We start from the raw sequence: 21,300 nt of genomic DNA, 5'->3' as shown, positions 1-21,300 counted from the left end.
ATTCTTCTGGTATCTTTTCCCCTTATAACTGTATTTTTACCACATTAGCCATTAGTACAACCATATGCTGAGCCTGAGGCGTAATGTAAATCTCTGAATTTGAAGGACAGTCTTAGGGATCCCTGACATAGACACCTAAAATGTAAGCTTTGTAAGGTCAAGGGCTCTGCCTTGGTCTGTCCCTAGTGTTTTGAATAATACCTGGTACATAGCTGGTTACTGTAAATCTCTATTGAAAATAAGTTTATTTTCTTTCATTTTCCTTCTTCCATTATTGCAGTCTGATAGAGAAGAGTTATCAGTGGAAGGTGGGATTTACAGAACATAGTTTGCAATAAAACTCTTAATCTATATATATATATATATATATAATCTCCAACCCATTAGTGTAGAGTACCTTCTTTTAACTTTGAAATTGGCCTGAGGCTGGGATGGGCCTGCAAGTTAAGGAGAGGGTTTCCACTCAGAATGTTTTCCATATTAATTCTTTCTTCTTCAGCTTTCTGTTCTTGTTCTTGTCAATGACAGGGGAAGATGCCTATTTATTCTAATAACTCTGGGGTCAATTTTTTTCCATAGTTAATATTTAAAAAGACAGGATTTTATGAAGAAGGAATAGCTTCAGGATAGGTTTATTTGCTTTTCAGACATATCAGAAAAGTCTCGCTCATCAAAATAAATTGGCATTTTTATTATAAATATTTCATGCTTGTCATCATACATTCCTTAGGCTCTTCTGACTCTGAAGTTCTATGATGCATATTTAAATCATTTTCCTTCCAGAGGTACATACAAAATTGCCTATTTTAAGAGTACACCACTAAATGTACTCTAATAATTTAAGAACATACCATTAAACACACATTTAGTAACGCTATTACCTCAATTTTTTAAAGAAGAGTTATACATAACTGTGATTAAAAATTATTTCATTTTGAACTATTAACAATGTAAATTTTCATCTCCAGGATTGGTGACAAGTTATTATTGACCAAGAACTAGCTCCTAAAATAAGACAACTACCATGTAAAAGATCATATTCAGGTAACATACATTTCTACTAAGTTAGCTGACATTTATCCATTTTGTTGTTCTTATTATTTTTGTACCTTTCATCCATCATCAGCCATAAGCTTGTCTTTCTTCACTTTAATTTTAGCATTACCTTTTTAAACTCAAATTATCCTTAGTTTCATTTTTAGGATTAGGAATACAGAATGTCTAAAATCCTTAGGCAGAACTTCTAGACCTACCTGATTCCATGCTATTTTAAACCAAAGATAAATCCCACCTTGCTGTGTTTTGGGGATGACAGAAATTGATGAATTAGTAGATCAAGGAAGAAAAAGAGACTCTGAATTTAAAATGAAAGTAATATAATAGAACACTTGGAAAAATAACCTAGTTTTCCATATAGATTAATGATACTAGATTTTCACATCTCAATGTAAACAATGGATTTCATTTTTGTGAGGCCAAATAACTGGGAGGTGAGAAGATACAATTTTCAGGGAAATATACAGTAAAATTCCTTTAGGTCACTGCTCAAACCTTCAATAACAAAGTCTGGAAGAATCATCATAGATTAAGAATAGACAGCTTTATCAAAACTATGTATTTCTAACAAATTATATTGATGATGAAAGTGAAAAGACATTTTTTGAGATTATAGAAAAACAGATACTCAAGTACACAACATATCCAAACTTATAAAATAATGTGTGTGCTGTAATAAGGTTCTAGACATTTTCTATTTGAAGTATTATTTCCTTTAGAGTTCCTGATACAGCACTGGAGAAAAAGGAGCCAACCCTTTCCATATTCAAGTACCAGGATCACTAGGCTTCATGAACATATAAACTAGTGGCCAGATGGCCTGCAGGTTTTTGAACTACCTATTTTTGTAAATAAAATTTTCCTGCAACATAGTCACACCCATTCATTCAGGCATTGCCTGCCGCTGCTTCTGTGCAACAAGCAGAACTGAACAGCTGAGAGACACTGTGTGACCTGAAAACCTGCAAAAAATGTTTACCATCTGGCTTTTTAAAGATAGTGTCTTGGCCCCTGACATAGACTGACTGGTTTGAAATGTTATTTTGGTTATAACTCAAAAGTCTGCCACTAGAAAACCAGAACAGGGACAAAAAACTAAGACTCATTCAACCCCAAGAAACACCAACACATTGTTTACAAAGAGATAGATAAAACTCAGAACATTGCAAAACCTGTCTAAAAGTGTTTATCCCCCCTAAGGGTTGCCCAAATACATTTAAATCGCTTCTCATATGTATCCAGAGGTGTTAGGCAAGCAAACAGGATTTGGAATAGAACAACTGCCCTTCAGATTTGTCACAGGTAAATGAAACAAGGAAATGAAAGAGTACCGTGGGGCCACAATGGGTTCACAGAGCTGTAGTAGAGCTGGAGACCATGGCGTGCTTCCCATAGAATGGTGTGGTGGGGAGTCCTGGACAGCAGAAGAGGCCCCAGATAGGAAGGAATCAGACACAAATAATCTTATGCACATGTTATTCGTATGTTATCCTAGTGCTGAGGAAAGCTATTCAAATGTTAGTGAAGTACACATTGAAAATCACAGTCAAATTGTAAAGATTTCTGTGACTGCAATAGGAGCTTCAGAAGAATATAAAACTTGAAGGATTGCTGCGTTCTTATTATTTTTGATAATGAAATTTATGAAACAAAAGTCTTGTCTTTATCATCTCTTCTTCAATATTTGATTTAAGAAATCTTGAACCTAATCAATGCAATAACGGTGACGTTCTTTCCAGGGATGCAAAGCTCTTAAAAATGGTAGTAGTTTTCTCCATGATGTTGCCAGTTGTTTGAACAAGTGGACATTTCCAAAATGTTAGAATATAACTGATGCTTTCCATTAGTGCAAACCACATCCAGTAAATTCACATAAGCAACCCTATCCACTACAAAAACATTTTTTGAGTTTTACATTGCAGACTGTAAGCACTTAAATTTTGTGTTAGAATAAAGTTAATAGTTCATCTCATTGAAAACATTTTGGTCGTCAAGATTCATAAGATGCGTATTGGGAAACAAATTTTGTTTTTAAAATCACAGAATTGGAAGTGTATCAGACTGATGGACAGTGACTACAATGAGGTATGGTGGGGGGACTCGATAATATGGATGAATGTAGTAACCACATTGTTTTTCATGTGAAACCTTCATAAGAGTATACCAATAATACCTTAATTTTTAAAAATTATTTTAAAAAAATACATAGGATAAAAAGAAAGAAGTGTATCAGGAAGCATAGCCAATACATATAACTGTTAAAATTGTCAATAAAGTATTCTTTCTGTTCAAAATGAAAATGAATGTGCATACATTTGTTAAAAGGTTTGTTTCAGAAATTCGATAAAAAGAAATACATAAGTAAAGTCATAAATAGATATCCACCCAATAATCATCATTGGTGCCTTGTCAAAGTATTTCATTCAACCTTAGGTCATCATTGATAGTGTCATCATTTTGAGTGTATAAATTTTATCTGTGTGATTACATGAGAAATACTCTTTGACATACAAATAGATTTGACTCCTATCCCCTCACATGTATCCAGTTACATGTATCAAGCAAAATAGTTAATACATAGTTCTCTCCTCTTTCCTACAAATAAAATTATGACTCAGAGTCTCTTCTGAAATTACCTGTTTTGTTTGCTTTCTTGTTGGAGGAGATATTTTCTGAACATTCTTTTGCTTGGAATGACTTCTGAGTCACTGAAGATAATTCAGAAAGGTCAATTTTAAACTGAAATAGAAAATAATTTGACATTCTTATATGCAGGATCCTGTACTAAATTTGGAAATAAAAAATGATTAATGAAACATCACTTGCTTCAAGGAGTTCAAAAGTAATGAATTCATAAACATAAAAATAAAATAATATAACTATGATAAGTTCATTCAGCAATTAATCACAGAGAAGGAAATTTTATTCTGGTAACAGTGTGAGAAAGTTTTTCATAGAGAAAGATATTTTTAAGAGGCATTTCTGGTAAAGGAAACATGAGAACAGACAGTATTTAGTAAGGTTCAGTATGTGCTTAGAAATGGACAATGACGTTTCTAAGAAATCATTTTCATTCTATGCAAAGAATATCATTAACGGTCAAGGAACTGAACTGATCAAAAAGTGTATTCTCTTTAAAAGATTTCATTATGTGAGTATTGGAAAAGCAGATTTCTGTTTTACATACTCACTTAAACTTCATGGCTAAGATTCCAACAGACAAAAGAAGCACCAGGCAAATGATTCACTGAATCACTGCAACGTATTTCCATGAAAATCGAGTAGAAAGATCTGTAAAGAGATTGTTAAACCTTGTGATATCAGCTTCTAAATGTTTACTCAGAGTTCTGCTTCTGTTTTAAGTTAGTCACTGTGGGGTAAATGGAAGTTTCCACCCAGAATTTCTGCCTGGCTTCCATAGTGGTCTGCAGATGAGGGACCTTTTACGTACAATAGGCCACAGCAGGATGGCAGCCAGGGCAAGGGGTGGAGCAAAAAACAGCCATTCTCTCCTCCCCTCTGTTCCAGGTACCTAATTGGTCTGGTACCGGCCAGCCACCAGGGGCCTGTCGGAGGGGCAGTCAGGAGAAGCGAGCAGGTGCTGTGGCTCGAGGGTTGGATGGAGCGGGCTTGCTGGAGATGGAGGAGTTGGTAGCGCGTCAGGGGAAGCCCAGCGAGGGACTGAGCTTGGCGCAATAAAACCCTTTAACCCAACCTGCCCTTCCCCTTGCCCTTCTTCAGTTTCACCAGATTCATAGGGAGCTTGCCCTGGGAAGGAACTGCCTTACTCCCGGAGCTACAGTCCAGCACAACACAGCTCACATACAAAGGCAGGGAAAAGAGAGGTAAGCTACAAAGTCGTATCTCGTCTTGAGTGAATGAGACGGTTGAATTAAAAAAGCAATCAGGTGATGGATTCTAAGAGGTAACAAGCCCTGCTTCTGTAGAAAGAAGGGACACATACTGTACTTCACCTCTAGCAAAGCATAGAAGAAAGAGTGACAGCCATGAAATCAGTGAAAGTTTGAATACACTCCAAGGCTAAGAGCAGGCAATCATGAGACTGGAATCCTGTGTAGCCATAGACGAATGGAAGTTCACACACACTTGCCAATTACTCTGTTGGCTTCCACTGGGTGTTCCTGGAAAGATAGGAAAAGTTCGGAAGACCTGAGAGACCCCCATCTGTGGCATGGGTCTGCAGGGTCTGTCAAAGTTTGGGTTTAGTGGGTAGATCTGGAGTCCATCCCTGTTCTGGTCCATGTATGAGTAAAAGATGGTAAATGTCTGGTCTTAAGGGACAAACATAAAACCCAGCTGGTACCCTGACTGTCCTAACTCCAGGACTGATAGACAGCTGCCGCTGAGGAGAGAGTAATAAATGCTTCCCCACCATCCCTCTCCCTCCTCACCGGTTCATCCACTCTAGGGAGAGTTCAGCTGCTACTGGGGGAAAAGTAGAAAGCTAACCTGCCCTGTACCCTGCAACGACAATCAGTAACCGAACCTGCTTCTAGAAAAAGATCAGAAAGCCAGCTTGAAATGGTAAGGCAAAGGACCTCAGCTCAAGAGGAAGGAAACTGCCTCACACATGAGGTACCAGTACAGGACAGATACCACAGAGGGAGGGACGGAAACCCCCTTGCCTGAGCAATAAACCCTGCGCTTAGTAAAACACATTTTAAAAAAACAATGCATTCAAGACCAGATCTGGGAATGGATTAGTTGTAACTTTCAGACAGGAAATATGAAATAACAATGGTTGATAGATACAGGCATCTGATGGGAAAATGGAAACTGGCATAGACATATGGAGCATTTCAGTAGAGATACGAAATTTATAAGAAGTATAAGATGGGAATGCTCTGAATAAAAAATAACCATGTTATCAGAGATGAATAATTTGCTCCACAGACTTGTCTGTAGACTCTATAGAGCAGATAAAATGATTTTACCTCTCTGGTCTTTGAGACCTCTGCTCCAAAAGTTGACTCTTTATAAATCTCTCTTCTTAACCTCATTAACTTGGATTTATTGAATTTGCATTCTGCAGAGTATTCAATAATATTATCTAAATCCACTTATCAGAATGGAATCAGTGAAAACCATTGGTCCTGTGGTAAGCCTGGATTCATTTGACTGAATTCCATTCTTTCACTTCAAACATCAAATGTGTGCAAAACATTTATGTAACCATGATAGCACATTCATAAATGTGTGTTCCCAAACCCTACCCCCAGAGAACGATGTCCTTACATTATTTTTACTCCTTTTTTCCCAATATCTAAAGAAAAATCTTTTTATTCCAGTTTGATTTCCAGGTTTTCTGTCATTTTATTCCAAAAAATGAGTGAATATTTTTAAAAGCTTAAGTGAAATTTTAAAAAGCAAGAAATGAAAGTTCATCTCCATAATAAAGAACTCAGGCTATGTGGACAGAAGTAGGGATTTAAGAGCCTCAGAAATGTGATGTTACTCAAATTAAGAAGATATGCAGGGTCAGTTTTTAGAGAACATTTATCCTGTAAGATAAGTGGGCAACAGGGAAAAGAAATCAATTGTGAGAAAGATTGTTATGGCTTATGAATAAAATCCCCTGCCAAGCATATATAAATTCACAGTTCCTTTGCAAATTCTTGTGTTTGTCTTGTTTTGCTATTTCAGATGTGTCTCTAAGCAAAATCGGGCCCTGCCATTTCAATCAGATGGTGTGCTTAAGCAGGATTTATAGGGATATACCGACAATACCCTTCCATTATCCACCTTCAGCCTAGATTTAATCATTACCCCATCTCTGCTTAGGCATGCCATTTTACTAAGACTGCAGAACACTTGGACTAATGGTAGAAAGAAATGTTTAAGAAGGATGGATTAGACTTAAGCCATGAGGATATTTGTAATACATTAATAACATGAAGCAAAAATCAGGAAACTAATAAAAAAGTCGAAATTAAAATTTTTCAGAGAATTCTCAGTTCAGAGATGGATGTTTCAGGTGGAGAAACCCATTTATGACATTAGGAGAGTTACTGAATTGAAACAATCTTGAAAGCACAATCATGTAATGAATGACTATAGTATCAGATTCATTCCAGGCTCCATAAGCCTCTTTACTTGAATGATAGACTGACTTCTAACACTTAGAGGCTCTCATGTCATGAACATGCCATTTAACCATCATGACTGTTTACATTTGTATATTGGCTATCAAGACGACACTTACCTTGTGGAATTCTTTTGGTATTGATTTCTACATGTGAAAGCATTTTAGAAACTGAAAAACTAAACGTTTTTACACTTCCTTCACTCATTACTGAAGGGCAGAGAGGCAAGAAAAATGAATGGAAGAACATATTTTTCAATTCATGCAAATTCTGGAATCAGCAAGTAAAATTGGTATTGAATAAAATAGTGTTAGGAATGAACTCAAATTACTAGTGACGAGAATATAATTCAAATGCAAAAACATTTTAAGAAGGGAAAAAACATGGTTTTATTTTTCAGGTTAACAAGTTGGTGTGACATGTCACTTCGGTCTCTTTAATGTCTATTAACTACAAATCTACAAACTGATTTATAGTCATTCACTGAAAAATTCCATATAAATTGTCATTCAATTTAAATATAAGTGATAAGTCATTCAATATACATTGATTAATCAGTCATTCACTGATAAGTAAAAAAGGAAAAGATGATTTGACTGCTTTATTGGATGGCATAGGATGAAATTTATCTACAGCCTGGCATGCAAGTGCCACGAGCCTCTGCAGCCTCACCTGCTCCCTCCTTTTTTTCAGTCTTACCTTTCATTTCTCCCATTTCCATGTCCCTTAATTCCATCGATACCCCTATTCTTTTCAACATAATATAGGTCTTTCCACCTGAGTGTTTCACTCAAATTCTTTCTCTGGTATATTTTCCTGCTACATTTGCTCATTATAATTTTAGTATATTCAATCTGTAAATCAAATTCCACCACCTTTACTAAAACTCCCTGATCCTTCAATAACAAACTGTTCTTCCAATTTTTCTCATGATTTTTTATTTGTCACCCTTCTATCAATTAGCTCCTCTTATCTTGCTTTCATTGATGCCTCCCCACTGTATTATGACCTCCTTGATTTGTCTAATTAATCTTTGTTATTGCCATAATTGTTTATTCAATTTCTCCATGCAATTTAACAAGCAGTTAAATGCATCTTCAAAGCTAATGTTTAGTGAATTAATTAAGTTCTATTTCAGGAGGAATTTGGAAAACATTTTTTGTGATTGAAACATTTTAGAAATTTGAAAGAAATTAATGTGAAATTGCTTTACTCTTTTACTAGAAGATAATATACCCAAGCTCTTCATAATAAAAAGACACATCCTATGGGAGGATTAATTATGATTTTCCCAGGTTGAATTTTGTATTTCCTTATTGGTTTTCTTTAAGCCGCTATTTCATATCACTTAACAATTTCTAGGATTCATAAAGTGTTACATCAAATAAAAACAGTGATGATAATACAATTCCTAAATGTAAATAATAATTAGAATAACTTATTTAAAATTATATATATATAAATCAAATATACCTGATTTCCCTCCTAGCATCCCTCATCTTCAATACTTTCTCCTTTCTTTTCCTATGTTCTTTCCCTAACTTGTTACTCATATGTTATTTGGAAGAATATATATATATATACACACACCTGCATATTGATACATCAATCTGTCCTTGAGTTTTGTTTCTTTCTACTTAATTTCCTTCAACTTTCTTAAAAAACACATGCTGAGAAATTGAATGAATATCTGAGAAATTATAAATATCTAGTTTATCGAAGAAAATGTCTGAACTTTTGCAGAGTGTGCATATATATCCTGGGAAGAAGCAGATCGTGACTCTTATGATGGAAGATTCAATACAAGAATTTCAATACTTAGAGGCCAGAAGAGAAGCCAAGAAAGGCTGATAATGTCTTGTCCTGTGAGAGACTGATATGTGAGCACAGAATTCAAAGGCATACTCTTCCCAACCACACAGGAAACTGCTCTGCTGCTGCTCATTTTAGCTCTGTATCATCTCTAGATTGGGCATGTCATCGACTAGTCTTACCTGAAGTTACACAATATGCCTAACACATTCACACTGATACACAAACAATTTCAGTAACCTTTGCATTATCACAAACATAATTTAATTCATCATTGCTTATTAGGAAAGTAGCTTCAAATGTTTTAATTATTTTTAATGTGCTTTGTTACAGATCATAGTCAGTGAATATTCTGGAAATATTATTCCTTAAAGACACTTCTGTGATATTTCTTTATGAACTCTTTCAGTTCTAGAGTAGGTACCATTTTTCATCACGAGGTAGTGTATATGGGACTTTTCTCAGGACACTGCAGAACTTACTGTTAGTGGGCTGTCAGGTCACAAATCATTCTTATCAGTCATGGCCACTAAAAACAAAAAATGAAACAATGAAACCTAATCAGCGAATGATTTGTGTAAAATTATTCATGTAAAATCAGTTTCTCAGTTTCATTTTTTGTGTGATAGGAAACACTTAAAACATTTTGACAATTCTTGCATTGCTTTAGCTTAGGGTAAATTTTGTGTTTATTTTTTGCCTTTAACATTTTCAAAAGTTTTTATCTAATTAATCTATCATGTTGACACTGTAAGTAAAGCTTTAAAGAATCTATCCTAAAGATACTCACATGCTATTTTGTGATGATACACATGTGTGTATGTATATTTGTATACACATACACATATGTATATACACAGATACATAACACATATGAATTTATATGTATACATATATATATGTATATATATATACATAGCTGTATACCATTATTGAATAAGAGTTGTCCATGTGACCTATTATGATATTCCTTCCAGCTCACATCTCTCTCCACACTCAAACTTATGTTCTGCTTTAGTATGGTTTAGTCACACCTTAAAATGTAATGTAATGTTACTGATGTGCCCAATACATATACATAGCACTTTTAACTATTTTCATGTAGCAATAAAAAAATAGTGCACATATGTTAATGTTTCATTATTAAGAATAAAATTCATGTCCTGTGATATAAACTTTCTTGGTATCTAGTATAGTTATCAAGTAGGCCATAGGTAGTCAGAATATATTGAAAGATATTACTTTGCTTATTCAAACCTATCATAGTGGTAATTGTATTTTTAAAATATCCCTCAAGATACACTATAAAATATTTCAAATGTTCCTGTTAAATTATTTTGAAATTAATCTGAATATAATCTAAAGACTTTTTCTGCAGAACAGCTTCTAAATATGTTATTCTGGTTTACACTGCCAGTAGGGACACTTATGTAGTGATAACTTAGTACCCTGAGTTTTTTTAAAGAAAGTATCATTAATAATTACTTTCTCAGAATAAAATGTGTATGGAGTCATATATTGCTTATGCTTATATGGCTTTGTCTTTTTTTAGCACGATATAGTGAGAGAACCCTAAGTCTCTGATAATATCTTAAAGCTTCCTATGATATCCCTCAAGCCATGTAAGGATTTAGCCAATTACAAACTTAGAACAGTCCACACAAGGCTGTCCTCACTTCTGATACCAGGTGCTCAGTGTAGGGGGTTTCCCAAACCACCCCCCAGGTTTAATAATTTGCTTCAAGGCCTCACAGGACTCACTGGAAACTATTACACTGATGTTTACAGTTTATTACAGGGAAAAGATATAGATGAGAATCAGCCAAAGGAGGAGGTGCATAGGGTGGAGTCTGGCAAAGGTGCCAAAGGTGTAGAGCTTCTGTTTTCCTGTCTCTGTGGAGTCAAGGACAGGTTATTTTCCCTACGTCCACATGGGACAATACTCATAGAGTATTGCCAGCCCAGGGAGCTGACCAGAGCCTTGGTGCTGAGTTTTTATTGAGGTTTAGTCATGTACTGCCAGTGTGGCTAACCCGTAGGTCCCAGACCTCTGGAGGCAGAACTGATAACCATATGGCCCTGGGTCCTCAGGCAAACAAAGATGCTCCTGTCAGGCACGATATTCCAAAGGCCTGTAGATCACCTCCCATCATTAAGACTGCTAATACAAGTATGAATTCTTTTTAAAGCCTCAAGAAAACAGTCTTTCTAGTTATGTGCAATGTGACAAAATTCAAAATCCTCTCAGAGAAAGAAGCTCTGTAAGCCCAAATATCCTAATATAAATTAATTAAAAGAGTTGCACAAAAACCTTCCAAGTAAGTTGTCAGCCTTCTTTCCCATAGGTATATCAGAAGAACCCAAATCATGGGTTCTGGATTCCGATTTCTAAGATGTAACATTGAACCCACATACAAATTAAATAAAGAGCAACCTTTCACTGCCCCAGCCCCCCATTCACTATCCCTGTGTCTATAATGGCGACAAAGGGAAAGCATGTGGTAGTAGAGATATAGAGGGCAATGCTTAAGTACAGCAACCATGTAATAGATCTGGACAGAATGAGAAGCAAAGAGGAAAAGCCTAGAAATAGGAAGGTGGTCCTCTACTGCCTCCCTCTTACCGAAAACAGTAGCACTGAAGCAGCTTCTCAGGAAATTTAATTTGGTATCACCACAGCTATAGACCAAGAGGAATATGGCTATAGGCCTGCCACACTTGAAAGCAAACATTCAAACCATGGCTTTTCTATGCAGAACAGTACTACTGCTAACTAAAGCAATCCTAGGAGACTGGCATTCCTCTTACTTGTACAGAATAACTAATTTATGACCTATATACTAGATATAAAATCAGATATTAAAGGACATCTGATCTAACTCACAGGAGTGTATAACTCTAGAATGGTTCTCAAACTGGACTTGCAGATCCCTGAGTGATGTATTCGTAGGGGTATGAGTGCTGTGGAAGAATATTTTTAATTCTAGGGTTTTTCTATCAGTAATTAAATAAATTGATTAGAAAGTCTAAAATTAGGGTAATCCATTTATAATCCCAGTATTACCATGAAACTTCAAGAACTGCAGCGGTTTTAATTACAACCCAACTGGCACCAAACAGAGTCTCTGTGTCTAGAACTTCATACATAAATGATGTGCACGGTGACTGGGAGCCAAGTGAGCGTCACAGCTCATTCTAGAAGCACATGTTTCACTGCAGCTCAAACAGAGCAAGGCAGTCACAGAACAATGATCAGACTCCTCAGAACAGAGGTTACTGCCAAACTGAAAGCCTGTGTCAAGGCAGCCAGTAATCGACACTTTACCTGGACTTAACTATGTGCCAAGAACTGCCCTAAGCACTTTATATGGATCCTATCAATTAATCTCCTCAAAAACTATATAAGGTAGGTACTATTTGCAAAAGGAATTAAATTTCCCTAAGGACATAGAGTGAATAAATTCCTAGGTGGGCTTTGAATCTAGGTGCTCTTGTGTCCATGCTGTACTATCAACCCTTCTCCATGACTAACAACCTCAATTAAAAACACAGCACCCCGTCGGAAAAGCCACAAGCCCTGGTTGATCTCATGAAATCCATCTTCCAAACCCATCAGCCGGCCTGGAAAGACTGCCAACAGCTTCTCTGCACCCTGTTCACAACGGAAGAGAGGAGGCAGCCAGGGTCTTTGGGGTGCATGGGCTGAAATCGCTGTCCCTAAGTAGCACCCTGAGTGGGACTTCACCAACCTGAGGGACAGCACCAGATCCGCTGATAAAGGATGCCTTCCTCCAGGGGGTCAAAGCCAGGTCCCAAAAGTCTATGAACATGACCCAAGTATCTTCAGTCACTCAACAACCAGGACAGTCTCTGTTAGCTGCAATAAAAGACAGAGAGATGACCAAAAGGCAGAGAAAAGCTGGCCGCCAAAGGGGGAAAAGCCTAGGACACCCCTAGCCAGGGACCACTGTGCTTACCGTGAAGAGAAGGGGCATTGGAAGAACGAATGCCCCAAGCAAGACAAAGCCCCAAAGCCCAGTCACTGCTGGGAGGAGCAGAGGCCCATTAGTCTGGCAGGAACAGACTCAGACTGACAAGGACCGGGCTCTGGATGGTCCCACCTTCATTACACCTTTCAGGCTTCCCCGCCTCTGGCACCCGCATCTGAAGGGCACCTGCTCCCAGCCAAGGGCACAGTCTGGCTGCTGGTCTGGGGGTGAGTGGATCCACTGGTTCTGGAGTTGGCAGGGAGGCTGAAAGCGGCAGGGTGTCTGGGACCAGGGGGCTAGGTGCTGACAGTCCTGGGGTCGCATAAGGTGGGGACAAGATTGGCTCTTCCTCTGGATCACCAGCAAAAATTTGTGGAGGCTCAGGCTTCTGTTGATTCTTTGTGAGCTGCTTTGTTGAGGTGACTAAGACCCTACTTTGTCCCTGCCTGTTGCAAGGGAATCACAAGTCACTTCATTAGTGTAAATTCAGATATGGTTGAAAGGGGTTTATTATGGAATAATGGAAGATGCTCTTTCACTCTCATCACTCAGGAAATTACAAAGGTTTTAGGAACGCTGTGTCAAGAACCAGGGAGGAAGACCAGGCATACATTTCTTAGTACTTCACAGTATCACAGATAATATATATTTACAAACTGTTGCATGCATTTTCAGTTCTAAGTAGAAAGAATGTCTGAATCTCCAGAATGTGTTAAATAACCAGTTATTACTAGAATTGTAATTCAAAGATTTCAAATATATGGAAAAAGAGCTTGAAGTCTTTGAAAAGTGTGAGTCCTAAGAATGTGAGCCTCCACTGGAATAATGAACAGTGGTTTGTAAGTTTCTTGTGCCTGCCAGTCGGTGGCTCAGAGACAGTGTGTATGTCCCTATGTCTATACCAAGGCAAAAGGCCAAAAAGTGTTTAGACATAAAATTATGTGCTGAAAGTTTTTTAAGGATAGGGGACTGTTTAACTCCATGACACTTGAGCATAAACGTGTTAGTTCTGGGAGGAGCTAAAAGTTTTCCTTTTCCACTTATTTCATTTTCTGTAATCTCATGGTTTAGATATTTTCTCTTTATTGCAGTGCTTCTGCATGTGGGCTGTACTGACCATGATGCCGGGGTTCCTGTTCGCGGACCTAAGAATGAACTTTGCAAACACTCAAGGCAGGAGAGCAAGGGAGAGGCTTTTATTTAGAGAGAAAGTGAGAGGACAGAGCTCCTGCCTCAGGCCAGGCGGGGACAAGAGTGCCCTGGGGTGGTTCATTGTCTAGGGGTTTTATAGGCGGTTGAGAGACAAAGGGCTAGGGATGTACGCCTGCTAAGTGGTCCCAAAATGTTTACCTTTGAAGAAACACTAAGTTTCTTACTAGTTTTCCTGGTTATTTACAAAATTTTTACTGCTCTGATTTCCTCCCAGGATGGCAGCTTCCTGGTCTGGGAGCATATCACTCAAGGCTGCCTGCTTTGCTCCCAAGGTGAGCTGAGTTATTGTCTGTTTGTTAAAGAGTATGTTAATAACCAATTAGGTTTTAAAATGCAATCTAATTTTCAAGATGGAATCCTTCCTGATTTTACTATGTTGTTTTGCACTTGCTTGCTACATTGCCCAAGTTGCAAATAATTTGTTTAGGGCTGGAGGAAGAAAAGCAGTACTTGGGTAAAGTCAGGAAAACAAGCTGGACCCCCCAACAGGCCAAAGCAAATCCCACAGTGGATTATCTTACTTAGTATTTTCCGGAGGCCCTCATCCTACTCTGTCTAAGCACATGGTCCCTTTCCCAGCCAGACATAAAAACAAACTTGCAAAGCTCAGAAAGCTTCCTTTTTAGGACATGACCTATAAGATGAGCTCTTCAGGGAGAACAGGAGTTACCTAGAGGGGGAAGTAAATCAGAAAAGCTTAGCAGGCAAGAGAAATAGCATCTGCACATTTCCTGAGCCAGGAAAAGAACCTTGTTTAATGGAGGAATTTATTTTTAGTCTTAAATAAATTAAGAAAATTAATTTATTTGTGCATCCATAACTAGGTAGTTCAGTGGCAGAATTTGGATAGATGTTCAGAAAGTGGTTTTACTTTCCCCCCAAAGGTCGACAGATTAAAAAAAGATCAGTTTAAAGTCTGATAACATATGGTGGTGGTTATGGTGTCTTACTCTTTTCTTGCCTTAGCGCCTACAAATCAGCATATGGTAAGGACTTGCCTGTTTGCCAAAAGAATGGTGCTGAAATTGCTGAGTCAGTAATGAAAGAAGCACTACGGGTCATGAGAGAGTGTGGGGCAATTTCAGGAAGCATTCAGGAAGGAAACACTCATAGCAACTGGAGTTTGAGTTGGATCTTACAGAAGAACACTTAGAGATGCCCAAATATTTGTACTCTTCCCCGAGTCAAGTAGTTAATAGCAGGAGCAAGGGAGAAGTTAGGAAAGTGAAAGCAGTGAGCACTCACAGGCAGGTTATCAGAATTCACTGTAATACTCATGGCATTTAATTTGTAATTTGTTACATAATCATACACACACACAGAGGACAAACCTATCATATCAAGCTCTTATTTCTGTTATTCATTTAACATACAGAGGTTAAACGCTTGCTACATTATCCTGACATTAGAGAACATTGGAATTAAATGGTTCTACTATCAGAAAAGGGAACTTAGTTATTACTATGTTATATTCTCTCACACTCCTGAGTGGTAAAGTACAGGAAACCCTCCATTTTCAGATTAAACCAACCACTTGGGTTTGCAAATATTGGAACCTATATTCCTAAATGGTTATGGTGGGTTCTGGAGGGGGTTTAGAAAATGCCACAATAAATTAGGTTCAGTTTTCAGGAAATACATGAAATAAAAACATGTTATATATTGGTGAAAGAAAACCTGAAAGACTCTTTGATTTTCATAAAGAGTGTTCTAGAATAACTTACACTTTTTCACACCATGATTTTAATACAAGCAGCAGACTCCTGAAGTCTCAAAAATCAGTCTTAATGGAGCCATCTGAAAAAAGCAGAGGAAAGAGGGAGATAAGAGTTAAGGTGAGAACTCAAGTGATGGAGGTCTTAAAAGTGGGAACCAGTGGGGGAGAATTCACAAAGCTCTCAGGTCAACATAATGAATAGATGAAGGTATATTTTAGTCTTTAGGTCATTTATTTGATGCATAGTCATTTGGCTATGAAAAGTAGAGGAGAGGAGAGGAGGGGAGAGGAAGGGAGGGAGCAGTGGAGGGAAGAGGGGAGATGAGGAAAGGGGGAAGAGAGGAGGGGAGGGGAGGGGGAAGAAATTCTCTCCATGGATATGTGACATTTAGCATTCCTACCAGCAATGTGTGAAAATGTCTATTTCCCCTCAACTTCATCAAACTTCTGAATTTTTGGCAGATGAGAAATAGAACCTCATTGTAATTTTAGTCTGAATTTTTCTTATGATGACTGCAGTCAATTTTCTTAGTTTAAGGGCCATTTTTATATCTTTTCATGTGAAAAAACTCTTTGAAAGCTTTGCCATTTTTTCCTAGAGAAATTTTGTTCTTTTCAAAGTTTTTCATGTGTATTTTGACTTTGCTTTTGGTATTTTTTGCTATGCAAATTAAAATAAATTTAGATAGCCATATTTTTCAAGTTTTGCATGTATTGCATCTAAGCTTTAAGTATAATTAGAAAGCCTTTCCTCAAGTCATAAAGAAATACATCAAGTTTTCTTCTAGTATTTGTATGGTTTCTTTATATTCTGTAGTTTATTTCTCTATATGGTTTGAGGAGTATATCTAGTTTTAACCTTTTTCAAATGGCTATCCAATTGTCCAGACAATACCTATTTAAAAGCCCATGATTTATTACATTTATTAGTTACCACTTTTTTCATAATCTAAATTTCTATATGTAGTTGAGACTATTTATGGTCTTTTCATTCTATGCCTTTGGTCTATTTGTGGTCATTACTAACCACATTATTTTAACTGAAAGTTTTTGAGGTGTGTTTTAATAATTAGTAGGCCTAATTCTTCATTGTGGTTATGCTTTTGCAGTCTACATATCCTGTGTTTATTTTTCTATATGAACTTCAGTGCCCAGATCTGTCATCTTCGGATTTTTAATGGGATCACTTCAAATTTACAAACTGACTTAAGAAAAGGTCCTGACCCAAATCAGAAGATGTTTTTACCTGCTTAAAAGTCTATTTTTCATCTTCCAGGAATGTTTTACATTTTTTCATACAAACTTGGAATAGACCTTTTTCAGTTTATTTCCAAATATTCCGTCTTATTTATCATTACTGTAAATAAGGCTTTGCATCCAATATGTCTTGTAACTGGTTTTATTGAGTAGATGAAAGCTATTTATTTTACATATGAATTTTACAATTTGCTAACATACTGAATTTCTTATTAGTAAATTTAGGCTTATCTTGACTGTTAGATATATTATCATACACATACAAATACAGCATTTTTCCCCCATTTTTATCTTTCTATTCATTTTTTCTGGCCTAGTTACATTGGCTAACAACAGCAGAACAATGTTAGTAAGTAGTGGAGGTAATTGGCACGATGCCATTTTCCTGACTCTAAGGGACTACCTCAATATTTTCTGCAAAGTAAAATTCTGGTTTTAGAATACTCACACATACCTACATACATATGCATATATACATATACATATACATACATAAGTATATTTATAAACTACAGTTAAGGTAGTATCCTTACATTTTATTTTTCTTCAAGAGTTTTATATATTCAATTTTTGTGGATATTTCAGGTGCATTTGTAAAGAAATCATATTTTCCCTTATCCGTTTGTAGTAATTAACATATATCCAAAATATCTACCATACTGACTATATTATTTGGATCATCTATAACTTATTTTTTGTCCAAATTTTCTGTCATTTCTGAGAGTGACCTGTTAAAGTCACCTTTTATTAATGTGTTACTGTGTATTCTTGCAGCTCCTATAATTTTTGTAATATATAAATAAGCACTGTTACTGGATAAATGTAATCTCCATAGAAACATATTTGTGTTAAGATTCCAACCCCAGCTTTCGTTGCCTTATCAATATTTATCTTTTTACTTTTAGCCTTGTATTAATTTCTTGAGCTCAATCCATCCCTGCTTCATTTCAGCTTTTTTTTCCATTCCTGTTCTTTTTATTACAGTGTAAGGATATCTAATCTCATTTACAGTGTTGTGTTATAGTTTTCTTCAGTCTTGTGGCTGTTTCCTTTTTTAGGTGGATAACTTTTTGTAGGTAGAAAATCCTGTATTCACATCCTTGTATTTGTTAAACGGGTTTTATGTAAATGGATTTCGTTTTTTTTTTTCCTACTGATGTCATGGTCAAGCCGCCTAGTTGGAGAGCTCCCTCTTCTGTCAGTTCTGCCCTATCTGTGCAGTTTCCTTTGTGGATGGGGTTGACTGGAGGAGGGAGAGGGGAAGGCATGTCTTTTTTCTCTTTCATTTCTTCAGGATCCTTAAGTCCTTCAAATTATTTCTTTACTTTCATACTCCCATGTAAAAGACACACCACCCCTTTTTTATTATCTGCCTCTTCCACAGGAAAAAATGCTTTTCCAGGTCTCTCATTTGTCTTACATTGCAAACCCCTTTTCCAGTGTTAGAAACTACCAAATCCCAGACCGTATTAGGCATTTTGGAATTTATTATTGCAGTTTTATCCTCCTGGATTGATTATGTCTGTGCTTGATCTATGCCCTCTCTTCCTTTCTTCTTCGTAGAATATTACAAGGACTAACCCCTCTCCCCTGTACCACAGGCCTTAGGTAACAGGCTGGAGCAAAGGCTCTGTTAAAATTTATTTTAACTACGTACAGAAAATTTGAAGGTTGTGATACTATGTGTCTCTGGAGATGTTAAAAAGACATGGGTCTTGTGTGGTTTTATTTGCTTTCTTTATTAATTTTATGGATTGGGGGAGAGATGCAGGAATATCTGGAGTCAGGTGACCATGTTTGCAATGTGAACATGGGAGTTTAGCTAGTATATTTATTAATGTGTCCTATCTTTTAGATCCTTACTCTGAAATCTGTTTCATACACTTAATTAGTAAAAACTTGTAAGGAAGACTCATAAATTCTCAGAGAATAACATTCTAAAATGTTTACCTGAGATGATTTTATTCTCTGTATATGCTTTTGCCTTCTTGTAGCCCCTCTGTTTCATGTATTTAGTGTTTGAATAAACAGCTGTAAACCATAATGGCTGAAAAAATGCAGTTCTTTTTAATGTTGAATCAAGTAAAAACATACAGAGGAAGAGTATCACATTATATTTGTCAGTATAAGCTTTATAGTATCTAGAAGCATCTCAAAGAGTAGGGTTCAGAAAACCTCAGCATAAAGATTAGAAAACATTGAAGGTTCACTATATGAAAATGTTTTATGGCATTGTTTACAATGGCAATGGCTTTCTCAGTGATGAGATGAATCCACTTACACATAGTAATATTTTTGTAAATTTAAAATCCAGTCATATTGCATTTGATTGCAAACCAAGTCTTATTTAAATGTATTTTAGAAATAGAGTGAATAAATATCTCTATTTAGTATCACTTGAGGCTGTAAATAGGTACATATACATAAATTATGAATCTGTTTATTTTTATTTATACTTCTAAGAAAACAGTGTTGGCAGAATGACATTAACAAGATGGCAGGATAGGAAGCCCTTAACCCTAATTCCCATCACAAAGACACCAATTCAATAATAATTCATGGACACCTTCCTTTTGTGGGAAATTCTGAAACAAATTGAGAAGTTCCCACACTCTGGGTGAAAACTATCCACTTCAATACTGGTGAATTGAGACATCCTCTTGCCTAATCTCTACTCCTGCACGATGTCATGCATCAGGAGGAAATTCCCAGCTAGATTCTGTGTAGCCTGTTTCAGAATGCTGATGGCGCTTGGCATTATGCAGCCACTAGGGGCCAGTGAAGCACAGTGACAGTGGTGTGGGCTGGTAGTCACCATAGCCCCACTATCCCTTCCACCTAGTCCATCACAGAGTGAGAACTCCAGATTCCTCCTTGAGAGGAAGAGAAACGGAGTGTATATCCAATGCCCCAACTTTTCAGGCAGATAGTCAAAGGACTGGGTTCTGTCTAGCTTGTCTTGGAGTGTCAGTGGGACCCAGCAGGGTCTGATCGCCTGGTACCAGTGAGAAAAAGATGACAGCGTGGGATAGGAGTTTCCATAGCACCATAGACCCTCTCCTGGCCCAGCAGAGTGAGTGGACAAAAATCCACAGCTCCCAACTTCTCTCTGGGGAGGGAAGAGTGGAAAGAGCATCTGATGATCCAACTTGTATGGGAGCTTCCTGAGGAACTGGCTCCCATCTCCCTTGTGTCAAAACAAGAACTGGCATATTCTAGATGACTAGGGGCCACCGAGCACAGAGAGAGTGGACTGAACTAGTCCAAAGGTTGGAGAGACCCCCAGGATCTGTGGCCAGGCTGGTTGGTGAGGGTCTTCTATATGAAGCTGGTCTATGAAGACTTGGAGAAGTGGCTCTTTTGTCTAATGTACAGACACCAACAAAGAGAGTGAATGAAAGTGAAGAAACAGGGAAATATGTTCCAAATAAAGGAACATGGTACATCACCAGAAATGGAACTAATGAAATGGAGTTGTATGATCAACCTGTCAGATAATTCAAAATAACCATCAAAAAAAAAAAAAAACCTAAGGTCAGGAGAACAATGCATGAGCAAACTAAGAATATCAACAAAGAGAGAGAAAATTAAAGAGTTAATATAAAAAGTTAAAGAGGCAGCACACTGAAACACACCCCTAGTCTTTCTGTGAAAGCAGCCTAAATCAGCTTATCTTCGTTAGTGTGCTCTGAGAGGCAGCTTCCACTAAACGCATTTTTAGGGGCTGACCGAAATCCTCTAGGGACTGGGGAGGCCAGCAGGCACCTCTTTGCGCTCTTTCTCTGCCCTGCTCCAGTTTGTGCGGTTACTGAGAAAGGAGATTGTGTACACATCTGTTAACCTAGCTTCTGTGTCTGCTGCCCAGAGAACGCATCCGCTGATGGCCTGGCTCTGACTGCCAGCATGGCTTGTGGTCAAAACATGTGAAGAGTTCGTTTGTAGTTCTTTATATTTACATTTTGAGAAATAAACAAGATCCTTTCCTCTTCCTGGCTCTTTATATATTAAGAATCAATTTGAGGTTCTTAAGTATCATCATTTAATTGAAATATAAAACTAAAGCAAATAGAGATGTCAATATAAATTTCTTAAGATGTATAAGCAACAGTTAAAAAAAGAGAAGTGGCTTTTGATATCTGTAAGGTAGGGGAAA

General features: G+C 37.1%; 1 protein-coding gene across 1 annotated transcript in view; it reads left to right on the top strand.

The window, feature by feature from the left end:
• LOC130680517 (uncharacterized) overlaps positions 1-21,300 on the top strand; it is a 634,026-nt gene that overhangs the window by 188,110 nt on the left and 424,616 nt on the right. The gene's annotated exons all lie outside the window — the stretch shown is intronic.

Source organism: Manis pentadactyla, chromosome 14, assembly GCF_030020395.1.
Source record: "Manis pentadactyla isolate mManPen7 chromosome 14, mManPen7.hap1, whole genome shotgun sequence".
In the NCBI taxonomy this organism is placed as follows: Eukaryota; Metazoa; Chordata; class Mammalia; order Pholidota; family Manidae; genus Manis; species Manis pentadactyla.
The sequence above is the reverse complement of the archived record's forward strand: the minus strand, read 5'-3'. Positions and strand labels throughout refer to the sequence as shown.